This window comes from Hypanus sabinus, chromosome 30 (genome assembly GCF_030144855.1).
Source record: "Hypanus sabinus isolate sHypSab1 chromosome 30, sHypSab1.hap1, whole genome shotgun sequence".
NCBI classification, from domain to species: domain Eukaryota; kingdom Metazoa; phylum Chordata; class Chondrichthyes; order Myliobatiformes; family Dasyatidae; genus Hypanus; species Hypanus sabinus.
Genome location: NC_082735.1, coordinates 25,110,681 through 25,130,147, shown reverse-complemented (window position 1 = coordinate 25,130,147; position 19,467 = coordinate 25,110,681). Strand labels below are relative to the sequence as shown.

The 19,467-nt window shown below is 43.2% G+C and overlaps 2 long non-coding RNA genes across 2 annotated transcripts in view; one reads left to right on the top strand and one right to left on the bottom strand.

The window, feature by feature from the left end:
* LOC132383452 (uncharacterized) overlaps positions 1-19,467 on the top strand; it is a 151,356-nt gene that overhangs the window by 33,521 nt on the left and 98,368 nt on the right. The window contains exons 2-4 of the long non-coding RNA XR_009508689.1: positions 7,596-7,649; positions 10,100-10,157; positions 12,454-12,532. This is a non-coding gene — a long non-coding RNA (uncharacterized LOC132383452). The remainder of the gene's footprint in view (positions 1-7,595; positions 7,650-10,099; positions 10,158-12,453; positions 12,533-19,467) is intronic.
* Positions 5,457-17,796, bottom strand: LOC132383453 (uncharacterized). Its single transcript, XR_009508690.1, has 2 exons — positions 16,714-17,796; positions 5,457-5,938 (listed from the first exon to the last, which is right to left on the bottom strand). It is a non-coding gene; the product is annotated as an uncharacterized LOC132383453 (long non-coding RNA).

Sequence of the window (19,467 nt, the reverse complement as noted above, 5' to 3'; positions counted from 1 at the left end):
GCGGACTCACAGAGCTTTGCAGACCAGGGGCTCAAGCCAATGGGCCTCAACTTCCGGACTTCTGATTCGATCACTGGGCCTCAATCCTTGGTGACGACCCCAGGTCCCACTGATCCCAAGCACCTCGAACTCCGGGCTCGCTGATGGTGGTGTTCCAAACACCAGGCCTCGATCTCCCAGGGTTTCACGAAACCAGGGAAACTGTGGACCTTGTTCCTCCTGCCTACACGGAACTCTGACTCTAGAATGCACTGGCAACTCGCTGACCCGGCGGTGGGGGGGCGGGGGGAGGGTGCACCAGTCTTCGTCCGCACTGGTCTGACAGTCCAAAATCTGACCAGACATCACAGTCTGGCCCACGGATGTGCCATGTCTACGTCATTGGCCTTTGTAAGCGGAGTGGACCCCCAAGGCTCTGGCCTGTCCTCTAGCTCCCCCTCATCCCTATCCCTAAACTCTACCTTCCTCCCCAAAACTATCCCCACATGCCCAGAGGAAACATCAAAAACCAAGCAAAACAGAGCCATAACCTCAAAGAAGCTCTCGGTGCCATCTTGCTGATGATCCCTCTAATCCTTGGATACTCATGTGTCCGTCTATTGGCCTCCTAAGTACCATTATAATAACCCAATGGCATGAATGAGTAGCTTCCAACCAGATCTTGTGCTAAGATGAGGCCACCTTCAGCATGGAGGAGAAATACTTTATATTCTGTCTGGGTAGCTTTCAACCTAATGGCATGAATATTGATTTCTCCGTCTGGTAAACAAATTCCACCCCCCCTCCACTTCCTGTATTCCCCACTCTGACCTTTTACCTCTTCTCACTTGCCTATCATCTCCCCCTGGGTCCCCTCCTCCTTCCCTTCCTCCTATGGTTTACTCTCCTCTCCTATCAGACTCCTTCTTCTACAGCCTTTGACCTTTCCCACCCACCTGGCTTCACCCATCACCTTCCAGCCAGCCTCCTTCTTGTCCCCCTCCTCCCACCTTGTTTTATTCTGACATCTTCCCCCTTCCTTCTCAGTCCCGAAGAAGGGTCTCGGCCTGAAACTTTGGCTATCTGTTTGTTTCCATGGATGCTGCCTGACCTGTTGAGTTCCCAGAGAGGATATGAAGTGTTCTTCCTCCAACCAGAGTTTCACCTTATCTTGGCAGTAGAGGAGGCCGTGGACAGACATATGGGAATAGGAGATCCTGCCTTCGGCAGTGGACAAAGTGAGGGTACTGTATTCAGCAAAGCTGCCCTTCAATCTGCATTGGGTCTCACCAGAGTAGAGGCTGCACTAGGATCACCCGATACAATAGATGACCCCCACAGTCTCACCTGGAAGGACTGACGGGGGCCCTGAGTGATGGTGAGGGAGAATGTTATGCTTGCAGGGAGAAGTGCTGGGAGGGAGATCAGTGGGGAGGGATGAATGGACAAGGGAATCATGGAGAGAGTGATCCCTATGGAAAGTGGAGACAGGGGAGGGGGAGATGAGTAGACTTCTGTACTGGGACAACTAGAATTGCATACAAAACTCCAAGTGTGGCCTAACTAAAGTTTGATATTTGTAACCAAAGGCAGGTTATGGATAGTCGGGGCTTAATTTTGTGGTGAGCTGCATATACCTGTCTGGACACGCCCCTCTGCTGACTGCTCCTGTGGCTCCTCCCACAGACCCCTGTATAAAGGCGATTGGAGGCACTGCTCCTCCCTCAGTCTCCAGGATGTTGTGTGGTGGTCTCTTGCTACTAACTGTGGTCTCTTGCAGCTAATAAAAGCCTATCGTTCGCCTCCCGTCTCCGAGAGTTATTGATGGTGCATCAAATTTCTTGGGAAAATGACGGCAGCATGTGACAGAACAATTGGGGCAGGTGAACTGGGCCAGACAGGAAGAATTAATTTAATGGAACCTGGAACTTTAAAGCAACAAAATGTATGTATTTCCCTTGGGAGAAAGAGCACTCCTTGCTCTTGTTTAAAGATACACACACCATTGTTGAAATTTAAGCCTTTACATTTCCCCTTTATACACGGAGTATCTTGAACCAAAGGAAGCCACGAGAATTTATTAGTATAAGATTCTGTTTTCTTTGAGATGGTTAATAGCTCTTGTTGGGTGTAACTGAAAGGCCTAGGTGGAGTGGATGTGGAGAAGATGTTGGTGAGAGTGTCTTGGACCAGGGGCACAGCCTCTGAAGAACATCCCTTCATCACAGAGATGAGGAGAAATTTCTTCAGCTAAAGAGTGCTGAACTTGTGGAACCCATTGCTGTAGACGATCAGATAACTAACCAGGAACCTATCAGCCTCTGTTTTAAATATACCCAATGGCTGTGGAGGCAAAGTCGTTGGACATATTTAAAGCAGAGGTTTATAGGTTCCCGATAAGTTAGGGTGTCAAAGGTTGTGGGGATAAGGCGGGAGAGTGGGGTTGAGATGGAAAATAAATCAGTCGTAATTGAATGGTGGAGAGGACACCGAGGGCTGAATGATCCCTGAATGATTTATTACAATTGATTACAATTGAGCAAAGAAAAATAAGATCTATTCTAGCTAATAGACTCCTGCAACCTACGCAACATATGTATCTTTCAAAGCTCTGCCACTTTGCCACGGGCAAGTGATTTACTTATAGGTCACTGGACATAGTATAAAAAGGCATCACACTAAAGATTTTTAATTTCATCTTCTTCTTTGAAAATTTCGTAACTTTTGAGTTGTACTTAAGATCTTTGTTCTAAAGTATTCCAGTTTATATTGCTGTACATAAATATATAGTCATGTCTGTTAGCACTGGAAGCCAAGTCTTGTTAAGTTTCTGGTTGCAAGCACACAGGGAGTGCTTCATCAGTCTTTGAACAGTGCTTCTGTCAAACTAAGCTGACAAGTACAAGCAGCGGCATGCCTTGCAGAAAAAGTATGCGATAACTTCAATGTACATGATATATTCTAGACATCAGGAGTCAGAATGCACCTCACCTCAGAACATTTCATCTAAGCTGTCCAAAGTGACACACTGTAACAGGATGAGACAGACGTGATCATTCGAGCACATATGCTTCTATCCATCAGCGTGGGTCAGCGCAAGTGAAAGCTGGGGAGGAGGTTTAAAACAAAGGAGAGCACCTTTCTAATTTATCTTCCGTAACACACACACACACACACACACACACAAAAGCATGCATACACACACATATGTGTACACACACACACATGACAAGCTGGATTACATGCGTGTGTGTGTTTGTCTGTGGACTGCCAGAAACTGCATTGTCAATTTGCGATACATATCACCCAGAGACTTGGGGTTTTTGCAAGACTGTATGTTTGCTTGCCACCTTGGGTGTGCTGTATGTGCCTCGTGCTGTGTATAATTTACCCCAGGGGAACATGTCCCACTTGGCGGCGCAATAATATCAGTGCCGGACTCCGGAGCGAAGGTTCCTGAGTTCGACTCCAAGTCGGGTTGAGCGTTGAGCTAGCAATTGGGCCTTGTAAAAACAAGAATAGCTTGCAATGGAAACACCGTCATGACGGTGCCCCGATAACTCCAATGTGGAGTTAAGGGCTAATCTTTTTCTTCTTCCCGGAGGAACAAAGGCTGTGTTCATGTACGGTTGAACTTGAAGTTGAACTACATGGCAAGTACATGGTACATGGTTGTGCACATACTAACAGACACACCTTACGTGAGGAAACTAAGCCTTTACTTACAGTGTATCCCTGTATAAGACTACGCACTCTTATTTGAGTTTAGGACAAGAATGAACACTAGATGAGCCTCACTCAGCAGCTCTGTTCTCATGCACAAGAAAGTCTTCTCTGTACACATTTAGGTACGCTGCAATTTGACATATTCAGTGTTTAAAATGTTCTTTAAGCTAGAAAGACGATCTCATCTGGACTGTACACGCCAGCTGTGTGGTAAAAGAGGCACAATAGCGTCTCTTTCACTTCAGACGGCTGAAGAAGTTTAGCACGGATCCCAAAATCCTGAGGACTTTCTACAGGGCCACCACTGAGAGATCCTGACTGGCTGTGTCGTAGCCTGGTGCGGGAACTGTATTACCCTCAATCGAGGGCACTGCAGAGAGTGGCGCAGACAGCCCAGTGCATTTGTGGATGTGAACTTTCCTCTATTCAGGATACTTACAACAGCAGGAGTGTAAAAAAGGCCCAGATGATCATCAGGGACTTCAGCCACCCCAACCACACACTCTTTCAGCTCCTACTGTCTGGCAAGCGGTACTGCAGCATCAGGACCAGGGCCAACAGGCACCGGGGCAGCTTCTTCCACCAGGCCATTGGATTTATCGATACACGTGGATCTGACTGGATATCCGACAGTACACCGATCTGATTGTGCATCTGACTCTGCATACATGTATACAAAACAATTATGTATACAATCTTAGCGTTTGGGTAATATCCTCCCACACTCCCGTCATCATTGCAATGGAGACGCAACATAAAGATTTTTTACTCCCTTGGATGTAAGAAATAAAATAAATTAACAATTCTCTGCCTTTGCTTAGGCAGACTGCAACTGCTATTACTGTTCAATCATCAGATCTGGTCTGGTTTGAAAACAATATGTGCATTGTTAATCATATCTCTGTCAGCTGGCAAGGCTGGAGGATAAGCTTGGTAATGAATAGTGTAAGCACTTCATTAATTATATTATCAATGGACTGAATTGCTCTCAATCGCATGCATTGACCTCAGCACCAGCCACTGCACTCCCACCTCACCCATGCTTACACTATTCGCTCCCTTTTGCACCTTGCTGCTCTCAGCCATCCTCAAGGTCTGGTTGCCGTGACGATCAAGATAATACAAAGTGGAACAGGCAGCAGGTTCTGACCTCTGACCCACCTTGATGGCCTTTCCCTGTTAAACCAATTCCAATTCAATTGTTCTTATATGTCATTGATATAATCAAAAAGAGATCAAATAGGTTTAAGTAGGTCTAAATACTGACTGAAAATTCACAATAAAACTGAAGCTTTGGATGCAAAGTGCTCAGTACGCTTGAACATCTCCATGTGGCAGTATCCCCAGTGGTGATTGGTGGAGAATAGAATGGGTTTAATAGCTTTAACTGCACTGTCAGATTGTCTCATTCCGTAAGTACTTTAATGTTCGAATCAGCACCATTATCAGGGACAAACAATAAGGCGGCCCCACACTCATTTATAACAGGTATCTCTGAGGCTATAACTTGAATGCAGCCTGCAGTGGGAGGTGGATTCCCAGCTCACGTCTGACCTCTGCGGTGCAGTAATCTGACCTGAGCTGACTGTTGAGCAGGATGTTGCCCATTGCTTGTTCTTGGCACTGCCAATCAGATGTGCCCACAACCTCGATCGTGCTGAAGGCCTTCTGACAGCTGCTTCTGTCAAAGATCTTTACTGCTCTCTTGCTCCCTAAACATGTCTGATCATCAGAGGGACATACATAGAAGATTCAAGATTCAAGTGTATTTATTATCAAAGAATGTATAAATTAATGCAGCCTTGAGATTTGTTTGCTTAACAGTAGCCACAAAGCAAGAAACCCCAAAGAGCCCAATTTAAAAAAAATAAAAGACTAACAGTTGATGCACAAGAGAAAGAAAAAAACGACAAATCATGCAAGCAATTGAAGCGACAACATCATTCCGAACCAAATTGAGTCCTCAGATTCAAACCCCGGAGCGGCCCGGTGTAGGCCCAAAGCCTCAGTTATTAGTTCATCATATTAGCGGGCACGGAGCAGCAGTCTTCATAGCCTCAGCGCCATGGAGATAACCATCACTGAAAATGAGCAAAGTCGGCCCTCATCCCCACTGACTCTCTGCCTGTTCAGTCGATCTGGGCCAGCAATCAGGAACAACAAGAGGCTCCGGCACCCTGGAAAGAGGACTGAAGATCGCGGAGAGTAGGCAAAATCGGCTGTCACTTCTGATCTGGATTTAGACAAAATAAATTTACATAATTAAAAAATACTTCAAAACATACAACTTGTATAAGTTAATGAAAACAATATTATTGAAATTATACAGGAGCGTGCAAAAGTCTTAGCACATCTATATAGCCAGGTTGCCTGAGACTTTTGTACAGTACTGTAGTAATTTTATGTATTGCACTGTATTGCTGCTGTAAAAAACATATTTCATAAAAACGTGGGTGATGATAAACCTGATTCTGATATGGGTCTCTATTGTGGACTGAAGGTGTGAAGGGGGCAGGGAGGGGGGAGTCATTGTTGGGTGAAGGGGGAGAGGGGAGGGAGCGGGAAGCACCAGAGAGACATTCTGTAATGATCAATAAACCAATTGTTTGGAATCAAATTACCTTGCCGGTTGTCTCAGGACTAGCCATACACCCATGCCACCCCCTGCTCCTGGCACTCCTTCTCCGCCAATTGTCCACCCTCACCATTCCCAACATCCTTTGCTCCCGCCAGATTTACAAACTCGCTCTCTGCTCCACATTGACAAATGCAGTACTGTGCAATAGTCTTAGGCACTCTAGTATATAAATACGCCTAAGTCTTTTGCACAATGCTGTAAAAGACAATTGGTTATCTGTACTGAAACAGCTTGTTGCCTACTACGACCAATGTGAGGCTGAGGATCCTGAGAGAAAACGTATCTCAGTAAAGTGAGGAACTGCCCCTGGATTTGATGCTGAATATTGGGTGCAGTGGGACATCAGATGGGCCACTGCCTAACTAACTTCCAGTAGCTCCCATACTGCCGTGCTGCAGTGGCCAAGGTCTGGAACCTGCTGACCGTGGCCACTTATGGAACCACCTAGTAGCTGTCAGCAGAATCTGGCTCATTTGTCCCAGCAGTGACCCAAGTGAAACGTCACTTCTGCTTTCCAATAATCTGCAAACCTGCCCCTTACCCCGTTCTCTCTGCTTTCTGTTGATCACTTAATATGTAATCCTGTATGGTGGGGTGGAGATACGTCTAAAGGAGGTGTTGGATGCTCCTTCACACCACCAACCTGCAGGTCAGCCTTGGGAAAGATGTAGCACCTGCTTAGCCCCCCGATCAGGGTCACCTGAAACCATGGGAGCAGGTGGTGGATGGTCGTATGAGTAGCTGGTGCACACCACAAGTCCTGGTTATGCGACCACTGACGCCAGGCAGACAATCTCTTTAGAGTATTGATAATGGCTGGGGTCACTCATCTTGTAAAGACACTGCCCAGAAGTGTATTGAAGACCATTTAAAGATCAATATACATTTAGTGGCCACTTTATTTGGTTCAGGAGGCATCCAATAACACGTACCTGTCTATAACCCTGTGCACTCTCTGCACTCCCTCTACAAAGAGTTCTATTGGGTTAGTTAAACATGACATTTCAGAAACTGAACTCTTTGGATCTTACTTTTTGCCAGTAAATGCATTTATATCATTTTGTTATTGATTCCTATATTCATTTCATTGACATTGTTAGTGTTAGGATATCTGGTCTATGTTTTTTTTTTGCTAGGTTTTGCTTTAATATTCCTTTAATTATAGAAATATGAGCAGTTCATCACTTTTGGTACTGTTTCCTCTTTATGGGGACTAATTTATGATTTTGCAATCTTTCCCCCAATTGTCTAGGGCCTATAACATCATGCACAAGCGGGACCTGGAGCTTTGCTTTCTTTCAGCTTTGTAAGTTTGCCAATTCTTTTCTCCCCTTCTTTCACAACAATATTAATATTCTTTTTAATATTAAACTCTTGGATTGATGTGTCTATTTTGTTATCTTCTTTAGTGAAAACTGAGTCTATGTAATTGTTCAATACTGTCATCTCACTGTCAGTACTGTGAATTTATCTTGCTTACCCTTTAGTGGTCTTAAATGTTCACATTGTTATTTTAGTTTTAATTGAACACTTTATCATTTATTTGCACATTCCTTCATAGTCTGACTTCTAAAATTTCTATTTGCCTACTGACTTTTTTTAGAACTTCTCACATGTCCTGTTTTACCTTTGGTCTTCTCTTCGTTGGTTCCTCATGTGCCGTGACCTATGACATTGGTGATCATGGTCTTTCCGTGACCATGCCCTTGGCAGATTTTTCTACAGAAGTGATTTGCCACTGCCTTCTTCTGGGCAGTTGTCTTTATAAGACGGGTGACCCCGGCCATTATCAATACTCTTCAGAGATGATCTGCCTGGTGTCAGTGGTCCCACAGCTTCATGTGACCCTGATCACAGGGGCTAACCAAGTACTACACCTTGCCCAAGGATGACCTGCAGACTAGTGATGATAAGAGCACCTTACACCTCCTTTGCTACAGTTCTATTTCTACCTCACCACCCAAAGTCTTTTCTTATGGCATCCACGTTTTCCTACATTCCTTTTGTTAGATATCATGGTCCCTTTGGTTCTTTATTTATCAATGGTATTATATAAATTATTCACTCTTTTTTTTGGTGTTAGTCCAATCTATCAAAAATCATAGTTATTATGGCACCGACAGAGACCATCCCATCAGATCTATACTGGCTGATTACATAGCAATCCTGTCAGTCCAAATTAACGACTCTTTCACTCTAATTCTGCAAATCGAGCTCAGTAGAGTGCTTATTAATTTCCTTTTTGAAAGCCCTGATGGATTCATTTTCCATCCCCTCTACAAGGCAGTGAGCTTCTGATCATTGCTCTCTGGATAATGACGTTTATCCTCATGCCCTTGATGTGTTTTTTGTGTAAAATCTTAAGTCTACATTTTCACGTCTTTGATAACTTTCCTAAAGTTCAGAATTGGGTGCAACATTCCAGTTGTGACCTACCCTATATTTTGGTATTCACTGTTTCCTTTCATGAATCTTGGGATCCCATATACTTCAACAGTCTGTCAAAATTCCCTGTCACTTTCAACAATTAATAGACTCTTACAACTAGGGTGGCGAAATGGTGATACGTCTCTACCAAAGGAGGAGTAAGGCGCTCCTTCCCTCTGCTAGCCTTCAGGTCACCTTTGGGCAAGGAGTAGCCCCTGCAATCAGGATCACGTGAAGCCAATGGAGCAGGTGGTGGATGGTCTCATGAGCAGCTGGTGCAGATCACAAGTCCTGGTCGTGTGACCAATGACACCAGGCGGACAATCTCTGAAGAGTATTGGTAATGGCTGGACGTCACCCATCTTGTAAAGACACTGCCCAAAAGAAGACAATGTGGAAAAAATTGCCAGGAACACTCATGGAAAAACCATGATTGCCTATGTCATAAAACATGGTGCATAACGAACAAACGTCTAGAATCTTCTGCTCTTGCAGACTCTTTAGAACTGTGTCATTAATTAACACTCTCTGAACTCAAAGAGATGTCTGACTTCTTTAATAAGCTACACCTTTTTCTAACCTAAACTCTTTGGTTCCACCCTAAATTCCTCAAAATTCTCCAGCTTCCATTCTATCAGATATTCTTCTCTCATTCTCAATCCTGTCTTGCATTGGAGTTGAGCAGGTTCCCTTTACTTCTCATTGGAAAGTACAGAGCAATATGAAACCCTAACCTGCTCATTAAGACTACTGCTACTCCTGATTTAGATTTTAACTTGTTAATTTGCAGAAATATCCTCTGAGAAAACTAAGTCATAGAGGCAGTTGTTTCAATTTATCAGGCCATAGATTATCACGGAATAATGAGAACTATTTGCTCAAATTAATATCATTTTTCATAATAAATGTAATCTAAACAGTGTTACAGGTGACTCCCACATTATATCCATTTGGGTGATAGAATTTTTCTTTTAAAGAATTCACAAATCACTACACAGAAATCTAAGATACAGAATATAATGCACTTTCACCAAATAAATGCATAAAAAGCAAGACATAGAAGCAGAATTAGGCTATTTGGACCTCAGGTCTGCTCTGCCATTCCATCATGGCTGATTTATTCTCCCTCTCAACCCCCTTCTCCTGCCTTCTGCCCTGGAGCTTTGAAGCCTTTACTAATCGAAAGCCTATCAAACTTTGACTTGGTTTCCTTGACCATCTGTGGTAATGAATTCCACAGATTCACCACCCTCTGCATGAAGGAATTCTGCCTCACCTCTGTTCTAAAGGGACGTCCTTGTATTCTGAGACTGCCCTCTTTGCTCCTAGACTCTCCCACTATTGAAAACATTCCCTCAAGGATCTGCACACGAGGCTGCTAAACAAGGTAAGAGCCTATGGTATAAGAGGAAGGATTCCAGCAAAGACAGAAGTTTGGCTGACTGGTAGAAGGCCAAGAGTGGGAATAAAGGGGAAATTTTCTGATTGGCTGGTGGAATTCCATGGAGCTGGTTTTGGGATTGATTCATTTAATGTTATATGTCAATGATTTGGATGATGGAACTGATGACTTTGTGGCCAAGGCTGTGGACAATACAAAGATGGGCGAAGGGGCAGGCAGTGTTTATGAAGCAGGGTCTTGGAGAGATTAAAAGAAGTGGCAGATGGAATAACGTGTAGGGAAGTGTATGGTCTTGTACCTTGGTAAAGGTGTATACAGTGGACCATGTTCTAAACGGAGAGCAAATTCAGAAAGTGAAAGTGCAAAGGGACTTGGGTAACCTGGTGCAGAATTCCATAAAGGTTAACTTGTAGGTTGAGTCGGTGGTGAGGAAGGCAAGTGCATTCATTTTGAGAGGACTCGAACATAAAAGCGAGGGTGTAATGTTGAGCCTTTATAAGGTGGAGGGCAGTCAGCATTTTGAGTATTGTGATCAGTTTTCGGCCCCTCATCTAAGATTTTGCATTGGAGAGGGTCCAGAGGAGGCTTACAAGTACGATCGTGGTTTGAAATGGTTTACCTATGAGGAGCAGTTGATGGCTCTGGGCCTGTACTCACTGGATTTTAGAAGAATGAGGAGCAATCTCATTGAAATCTAGTGAATATTGAAAGAGTGGGCATGCAGAGGATATTCTCAATAGTGGGGGAGTCTAGGACCCCAGCCTCAGAATACAATGACGTCTGCTTAGAACAGAAATGAGGAGGAACTTATTTAGCCAGAAGGAGCTGAATCTATGAATTCATTGCCACAGACAGCTGTGAAGGCCAAGTCATTGGGAATATTTAAAGCAAAGTTTGATAGGTTCTTGATTAGTAAGGGAGTCAAAGATTAGAAAGAGAGAAGGCAGGAGAATGGGGGGAGGGATAATACATCAGCCATGGTGGAAGGGTGGTTCTGACTTCATAGGCCAGTTGGCCTAATTCTGCTCCTATGTCTTTTGGTCTTTGCTTAACATGCCTGTTATTGTCTCAAAGGTTTGTTAGGCAAGATTTTCCTTTGAGGAAACCATGTAGCCTATTTTATCATGTGCCTCCAAGTACTCTAAAACGACATCCTTTATAATGGACCCTAACACTGAAGGCAGGCTAACTGGCCCATAAACTCCTGTCTTTTGCACCCCTCTGTTCTTAAAGAGTGAAGTGACATTTGCACTCCAATAAATTAACACAATTCTTTTTTCAACTCTTCTTTCTTGACACTTGACTTCACATTACAAAAAAATACGGACTTTCAAGAAATGCAATGTCCCTGTAACACAGGAGTCACATGTATTCACCATTGTAGTTCCACTAAATAAATTTATTGTTGAATATCACGAGCAGAGGGAACAATTGCTGGTGTATTGTTATCATACACATTTTTAATGGAGATGCACCTTTCCCCATGGATGGAAACCAAACTTCCATTTCAGTAAAGTTTGTGATTTCTGTTAATGAAAATTGTGAAATGGATATAATCCTGTTTACATATTTACATATGTAATGCCCCGGTTCGCATCTTTACTGTTACGCTGCAGGTATTTCATTTAGCAGTTCTGTAAGAGCTGTCTGTTCTGCTTTCAGCCTGTTTGGGTTAGTGTTGAAGATGAGGGATGATGTGGAATGTGTGGCATCCTATCAGCGGGAGGTTGTTCTCGGTGAGGGACAATAAGGTTGGTCTTGGGCTGGTGTTCGGCCGGAGATGGAGAGAGACGATACTGGGGAGAACCGGTCGTAGCATACGATCCAGCGGGAGACGCGTTTGTTCAAGACAGATTGCGAGCAACGTTCGGAAGTTGGTGTGCTCTTTCACGCTGACTGAGAGCCCAGCGCGTGAGTGACAGAGAAGTCGAAGATGAGCTCCAACTGGTGCACATTTGACTGTTTAGTTAGACTGGGGCCTTTTCTTTTTGTTATTCTCTACTAACCCTTTAGTTAAGATTCATAAGTTATTTTGTGGCACTAATTTGTAACAGGGTAGTAAATTAGCCAGCATTCACACACCAGGTTTTGGGGTGGAATCGAGCACACCCCAATCTCACGAGTTTGGCAGGGCCAGAGGTTGTCGTCTCTAGACTTATGCAGCAAAGGAAAGCAGAAGGTTTCATATATTACCTTTGCAATTGTCTGCAATGATTATTCTTCCATTGTGTTGATTTTCCATAATTTACATTCCATGCTGTATTCTTGGTTATTGTTCCAGATTTAATATGCATCAAGATTATCAAAGGCTGAAATGTGTATTCCAAGCTCATCAAAGGAACAGACAACTTTGGCAATAGGTACAGTACTGTGAATTTTCTAATGTTTCACTTAATCCCGATGTTAGAAATTCACCGCTATGTACTATTCTCTTGCAACTGCCTGGAACCCCAGAATTGTGTGGGAATGAGAGCAATATCTAGCTCTCATTCTGCATGAGTCAATTTAGATACAGAGAAAAAAAAACAGAAAACCTACAGGACAATACAGGCCCTTCGGCCCACAAAGTTGTGTCGAACATGTCCCTACTCTAGAAATTACGCAGCAAAGAGGGCTTACCTACAGCCCTCTATTTTTCTAAACTCCAAGTACCTTTCCAAAAGTCTCTTAAAAGACCCTACCGTGTCTGCCTCCACCACTGTTGCCGGCAGCCCATTCCACACACTCACCACTCTCTGAGTAAAAAAATTACCCCTGACATCTGCTGTAGTCTCCGCATTAAATTCACGGTAGAAGGTATTTAACCAGAATGCAAGGGGCTGTCACCTGGGCTAGGGAGAAGGGATCAGGTGACATAAATGAGAGGAAGAGCAGCTCACAGATACCCAGCTTTCAATTGCTGGAAGCTACCAAAATCAAATCAGCTTCAAAGACACAGAGGAAATACCTACCTAAATTAAATGTAGTTAAAGCTATCTTCTAATTATAAGAAAGCCAATCATGGCAACTCTCTATCACACTTATATGTTACATATCTCCTATTTTAGCAATCTCAGTTCATAAAAAGAATATTATTTTATCCAACATGGTAAAAAATATATGCATTTTTGGCAAATGAAGGTAACATTTTTATGAGACAGGGAAACAACTTTAGGAGCTGGTTCGCGGTTTGTGGAGTGCTAGCTGTTTAGCTCGATCAGATTCACTGTGAGGCAGATGATTTTTTGACTTGAAACGGTGTTGGAGGAGGGAGGAACGGTGATATCTTAGGTTCCTTGGGACTGTTTATTGATCTGAAACATTCTACTTGCTCCACAGGCACTGAGAGCTTCCATCATTCTCTGCTTTTGTTTTGGAATTTAACTTCATCTTGCCTTTTTCACATTTGGGATATGAGTATTTTGTGGGAACTAGTACGAAACTGTAAAGACACCCTGGGTTCTTTCAACTCTGAAATCATATTCCGCAGTAGTTTTATAATGTATGCAGGAAGTCCATCAGATCTCATGATCCTGCACAGTGGTTGATTCTTGAACATAAGAAAGTCTGCAGATGCTGGAAATCCAAAGCAACCTGACAAAATGCTGGAGGAAGTCAGCAAGGCAGACATGAATATGAATATGAATATGGATATGAAGAAACAGCTTCGGGGCGAGACGGCGGAGGGAAGGAGGATAGCTCAAAGGTGATTGGTGGAGCCAGATGGGTTGGAAACATATAGGGTTGGAGAGGAAGGGTCGTGATAGGAGAGGAGAGTGAACTTTAGGAGAACAGGAAGGAGGAGGGGTAAGTTATAGGCAGGAGAGAAGAAGAAACAGACCAGAGTGGGGAATCGAAGAAGAGGGGAGGGGGAGGGATTTTTTTTAACCGGAAGGAGAAATTGATATTCATGTCATCAGGTTGGAGGCTGCTCAGGCGGAATGTAAGGTGTTGCTCCTCTGTCCTGGGGGTGGCCTCATCGTGGCACAGGAGGAGGCCACAGACCTTCATTCGGTTATTTCATCCACACTCACGTGCCCAAGGAGCCTTGCAGAGTTCTTGCTTGAACGAAGTTAGGACAGAAATTTAGAAGTAAGTAGCCTTTCACTTTACTCTCAGCACATATTACTTTAGTACTGAAACATACATTACTCTACAGCATCCGTGGAGAGAAACTGTGTCAACATTCATCACAGTTTTGAGGAGAAATCCTGACCTGAACATTAACTCATGTTCTCTCTCGACAAATGTTGTCTGGCCCCTGGAGAATTCTCAGCACTCTCACCTTGCATTTCATTTGCCTACAACCCACAGCATTTTATTTTTGCCAACACACGAGGCTCAAATATAATGGGTAAACACTTAGAAAAGCTGTAATGGACTGAGAGAAGGAACTACCCTCCAAAGGCCATAACAGGAAGAACCTGTAGGTAAAGTTATAAAGGAAACACAACGAAGGCAGAAAATGTTATAAATACAGTGGCTAATTTATTAGATACACCTGTACACCACATCATTAATGCACATATCTCATCAGCCAATCATGTGTCAGCAACTCTGTGTTAAAGCACGCAGACATGATCAAGAGTTTCATTTGTTGTTCAGATGAAACATCGGGATGGAGAACAAATGTCATCTAATGGACTCTTACTGTGGAACGATTGTTGGTGCCATGTGGGGTGGTATTGCAAGAGACTTCCGATCTCCCGTGGTTTTCACGCACAATGGTCTCTAGGGGTTACGAAGAATGGTGCGAGAAACATCGAATGAGTGGCAGGTCCGTGTTAGCGAAAGAGGTCAGATGAGAATAGCCAGACTGGCTCAAGCGGACAGGAAGGTGACAGAAGGTGAAATAACCAGACATTACAATTGTGGTGTGTAGAAGAGCATCTCTGAATGCGCAAAACATCGAACTTACATCAGCAGAAGACCATGGGCCTCCACTCAGTGGCCACTTTAGTAGGTGCAGGAGGAACCGAATAGAGTGGCATTTGAGTGTAAAATACCAGGCGATGGGCACCAGGATAGCAGAACGGTTAGTCCGACGCTATCACAGCTCGGGGCGTTTCAGAGTTCGGAGTTTGACTCTGGCGCCGTTCTGTAAGCAGTCCCTGTACGTCCTCCCTGTGGAATGCGTGGGTTTCCCCCAGATTCTCCGGTTACCTCCCCCAGTCCAGAGAGGGTAATTGGTCATAGTAAATTGTCCTGTGATTAGGTGAGGGTTCATCAGGGTTGTGGAGTTGCCGGGGCCTCACTCCTGTGCTGTATCAGCCATGTGCAGCACAGAAAAAACAACGCTCTTTTAAACAGAGCCTATGAGAAGATGATGCAACGTTATTTAACAGCTGATGAGTAAAGGCGCATCATTAAAATTTTCTTCGTCTACGTCGTACTGGAAATTCTGCCTTCCTTTCACCCGTTCGTTCATGAAATTCTGCTTAATTTATTCTTGGGACATCGATCAGGCCGACAATTAACACCCAGGCCACCTTCTTGAACCAGGGCATTCCAGGTACGCAAGGTTCTCCCACGGCACCCTTAGGGTGGAAGCTGCGCATCTTAAGATCCACAAGGAATTGCCGTGCATGTCCAAGTCAAGATGGTGTGTGAATCAGAGGGGAACTTGAAAGTGATGGTGCTCCCACGCACCTGCTGCCCTTCGATGTTTAGGTGGTTCAGAATGTGGATGTGATTGGTGCTGTCAAAGGAGCCCTGGCACATCTTCTGTAGAGCATCTTGTTTGCATATTCATCAAGATCAGGCCCTTGCCAACATTTAAAATGAATGAGGAAAGCAGTCAGCGAGACTGGCTGCCACACCAACGATTCTGTTTTTATCGCAATTCTCCCAAATCAGTGGGCCGCACTTAAAGCAAAATGGCATTTGTATATTGCAATTGTGCTCTAGTGATGCATCCGAACAATGCGTTTGTGCAGTTGACAGAAATTGCACTGAAAAGTATAAACGTTCCATTGTCAGCAGATAAGGAGATTCATTTTACTGGGCATTCCCACCTGACAAGAGTTGCTAGTATTTAACATTCTCTATGCATGTTTCTTTTATTTATGTATTTATTGAGATATAGTGTGGAATTGGCCCTTCTCTGTCTAGCAATCCCTCAATTTAATCCTAGCCTAATCACGGGACAATTTACAACGACCAATTAGCCTACCAAACGGGAGGTAACCAGTTACGGGGAAAACGTACAAACTCCTTACAGGCAGCGGTGGGAATCGAACCCTAGTTTTCCTGTACTGTAAAGCGTTGCGCTAGCCACTACGCTACTGTGCCGCCCTGTCTATTGGGAAGCAAATCTAGTGCTCAGGCACGTAGCCTGCTGGAGTTTGAGAGACCAAGGGAACAGTTCTTTCGAGCTACTTTCATCCACTTGAGAGGGACAAGTAGATGTAAGGGATGGGCCTGTTCACGGCCTGGACAAGGCATGAAGCAACGTGCTTTTTTCTTACACTGTTGGAAGAAAGTTTAGATTTCACCAAGATTTGTATTTTTCACCATTGCTAAAGGAATCAAGAACAATCTTAAAAGCGTGAATAACACCTACCAGGGGCTCTTTTGCTCAGTGGTATTGGTCCATGGCATAAAAATAGCTGGGAGCCCTGATCCAAGAGTCTGGTCCTATTCAACACTTACAGGTAACGCCGCTTTTGCTGCTGCAACCTTTTCAGTACAATAGAAGCCGTATAATTAGATTGAAATAGAATTCAATGCAGAATAAAATCCTGGCATAATCCCAGCCTTTGTTGGCACAATCCCGAGTCTCTCTTGCAAAAAAAATCGCAATTCTATTTTTGCGCTGATCTTATGCTGTTTGGCCCAATTCCCAGTTCTATTCTGGCACAAACCAGATACATCCTAACACAAGCCCAGACCTATCCCGACATAAGTCTGGACCAGGACTGACTGCCAGTGGCGGGCTGCCCATCTTCTTCGGGGGCCCGTGTGCCGAGGATTTTATTTGTGAACCTGTTCCAGTCGTAAACGACTCTGCTGCTTGACTGGGGGGTGGAGTGGAACAAGCTACGCCTGTAAAATAGCTGGCTGACTCTCACCCCCAGGATTGTCAGCTGCCAAATATTTGCTAGTATTTGAAAATATTCAAAAGCTATTAAAAATCAATAACAATTTAGACACTTCCTACTCGCAGAACAGACACAACCTGCTTTTAAACAATTTAAAACATGTAACTTTCTCTCCTGGTACTTTTTTTTACACACTATGGTACCTTCAGTAATATAATTAATTTTATATGCTATTTTACTGTCAAATCCAATCGCTTGTAACGGATCAATCTGTCTAGATCATCGATAAGGAGCAGAATTAGATGCCTTTACCACCAAAAAATCATTTCCACTTAATTTCAGATCAGACCAAACAAAAAAGTGTAATTTTTATTTCATTTTCTTGGTAAAACTTTTACCCCACAGAAAAGATGAAGTAGCCCGCCGATGCATGCATAATTAATCAACATCTTGCATAATATATTTATGTTTAAAGCTGATGCATTTTCTCCTTTGTCTGACCAATTAAGAGTTTTCAATTGCAGGTAAGCGCTATTTGCATCTCGCTCCTCGGCAAGTCTCAGGCGCCTTTTCTCTGAAGCATGTTTCGTTTGATCACGATACACCAAAACACAAAAAAAACCTTTTTCAGTCGAATCCAGCGGATAAAAGATTATTTATTAAAAAAATAAAAGGCCTATTCTTGCATCTGACGGAGATATTACCTTTGTGTGCGTGGTGTGTGTTTACATGCAGATGAAAGCCCACATGCTCTCTATAGCAGCAACTCTTTTGAACGAACAAAGCATCAAATAGGACACATCAAAGGCTGTTAGCCTTTCCTTAACAGGAAAACGGCCTCATTAATGGGCGCAAAGGTACATTGTTTGTCTTTGCTGCCGTTGATTAGCCGTGCGCTGTGACCAAAGTACTTGAGTCACTTTTTTCTAACACTTCGTTATGGCACAAAAGCAGCTCCCATATCCTCCTTTGAAGTAGGGACGCCGCCGAGAAATGTTTTTCTCCCCCCCCCCCGCTTTATTTTTAAAGTCCTTATTTTTGTTCGTTGTTAATTAGAGCAAGGAATAATTCCCGTGCAATCATTTGGGTCGTGATCATCTTAATTAAGAGGATGAAAGCAGCTTTCAAAAAATCCTGTTTTCTGATTTTTTTTTGGGGGGGGGGTTTGCCTGTTGGGATTGAAAATGCAGCTTTTTTAAAAAATTTAGAATGCGTTCGTTTTTTTTTATCAGAGCAACGCGGCTTAAGTTGATCGAGCCGATGGAAAAGGCTGGGTGATTTAAAAATATTTAACCGAGTGCAGGGCGAGTTAGTCAGCTGATCCCACCCACAAAACTGGGTGCCGAATTAGTGACTTTTGCGCGTGTTGGAGCCAAGTGCGTCTCTTCGAATTGAACTCTCCCTTTGTTCCACGAGTATACACGATGGTGCATATTTTGGTAGTACTTGCTCATTAACGAATTTATGATTCGCAACGAATGAGGTGATTGCGCCCAAGCAAAATCTGAAGGTGGATTCATATAATTAATATTAAAGTCAATAATATTTAAAACAAGTTTACTCATAAGTAAAAAAAACAAACTATTGGCACTTAGTGAGATTTGGATCTATTTTCAGTTGTATAAATAATTCCACTCAGTTGCTTTTCGTAAACACAAAACCACTGTGGAAATCTCTTATTTAAAGTAATGAGGAGTGAGATAGATGAACTTTCCTAAGCTTGGCTTATGCTATCTGTATTAATATGCCTGAAACATTTGCCCCATGGAAAAAAAACTGAGTTAACTTGACTGATAAAGGGACTGTCAACTGTACTTGCTTTCATTCACACATTTTCCTGCACCTTAGTGTTCTGGGCTCTCTATCTTTGGTGGGCTTTTGGAAGTATAAATGATTTTAGATCAAGATTAAGTTTGCAAATTAAGTTTATTATCAAGTAGGTATATGTTACCATATACTACTCCAGAATCAAGTTTAGTATCACTGGCATATCTCATGAAATTTGTTACTTTTTGCTACAGCAGGACAATGACTACGTAATAAAGACTCTGCCAATTTAACTATTTAATAGTTAAATTAAACAGTTAACTGTTTAATAGTTAAACAAGTAATGCAAAAAAAGTAGTGGGGAAGTGTTTATGGGTTCAATGTCCATTCAGAAATTGAATGGCAGCAGTGACAAAGCTGGTCTTGAATCTTTGTGATTAATCTTTGCAGGCATTCTGAGGAAAATAAAGAGATACAATAGAATTTATGAAAAGCTATACATAAATAAG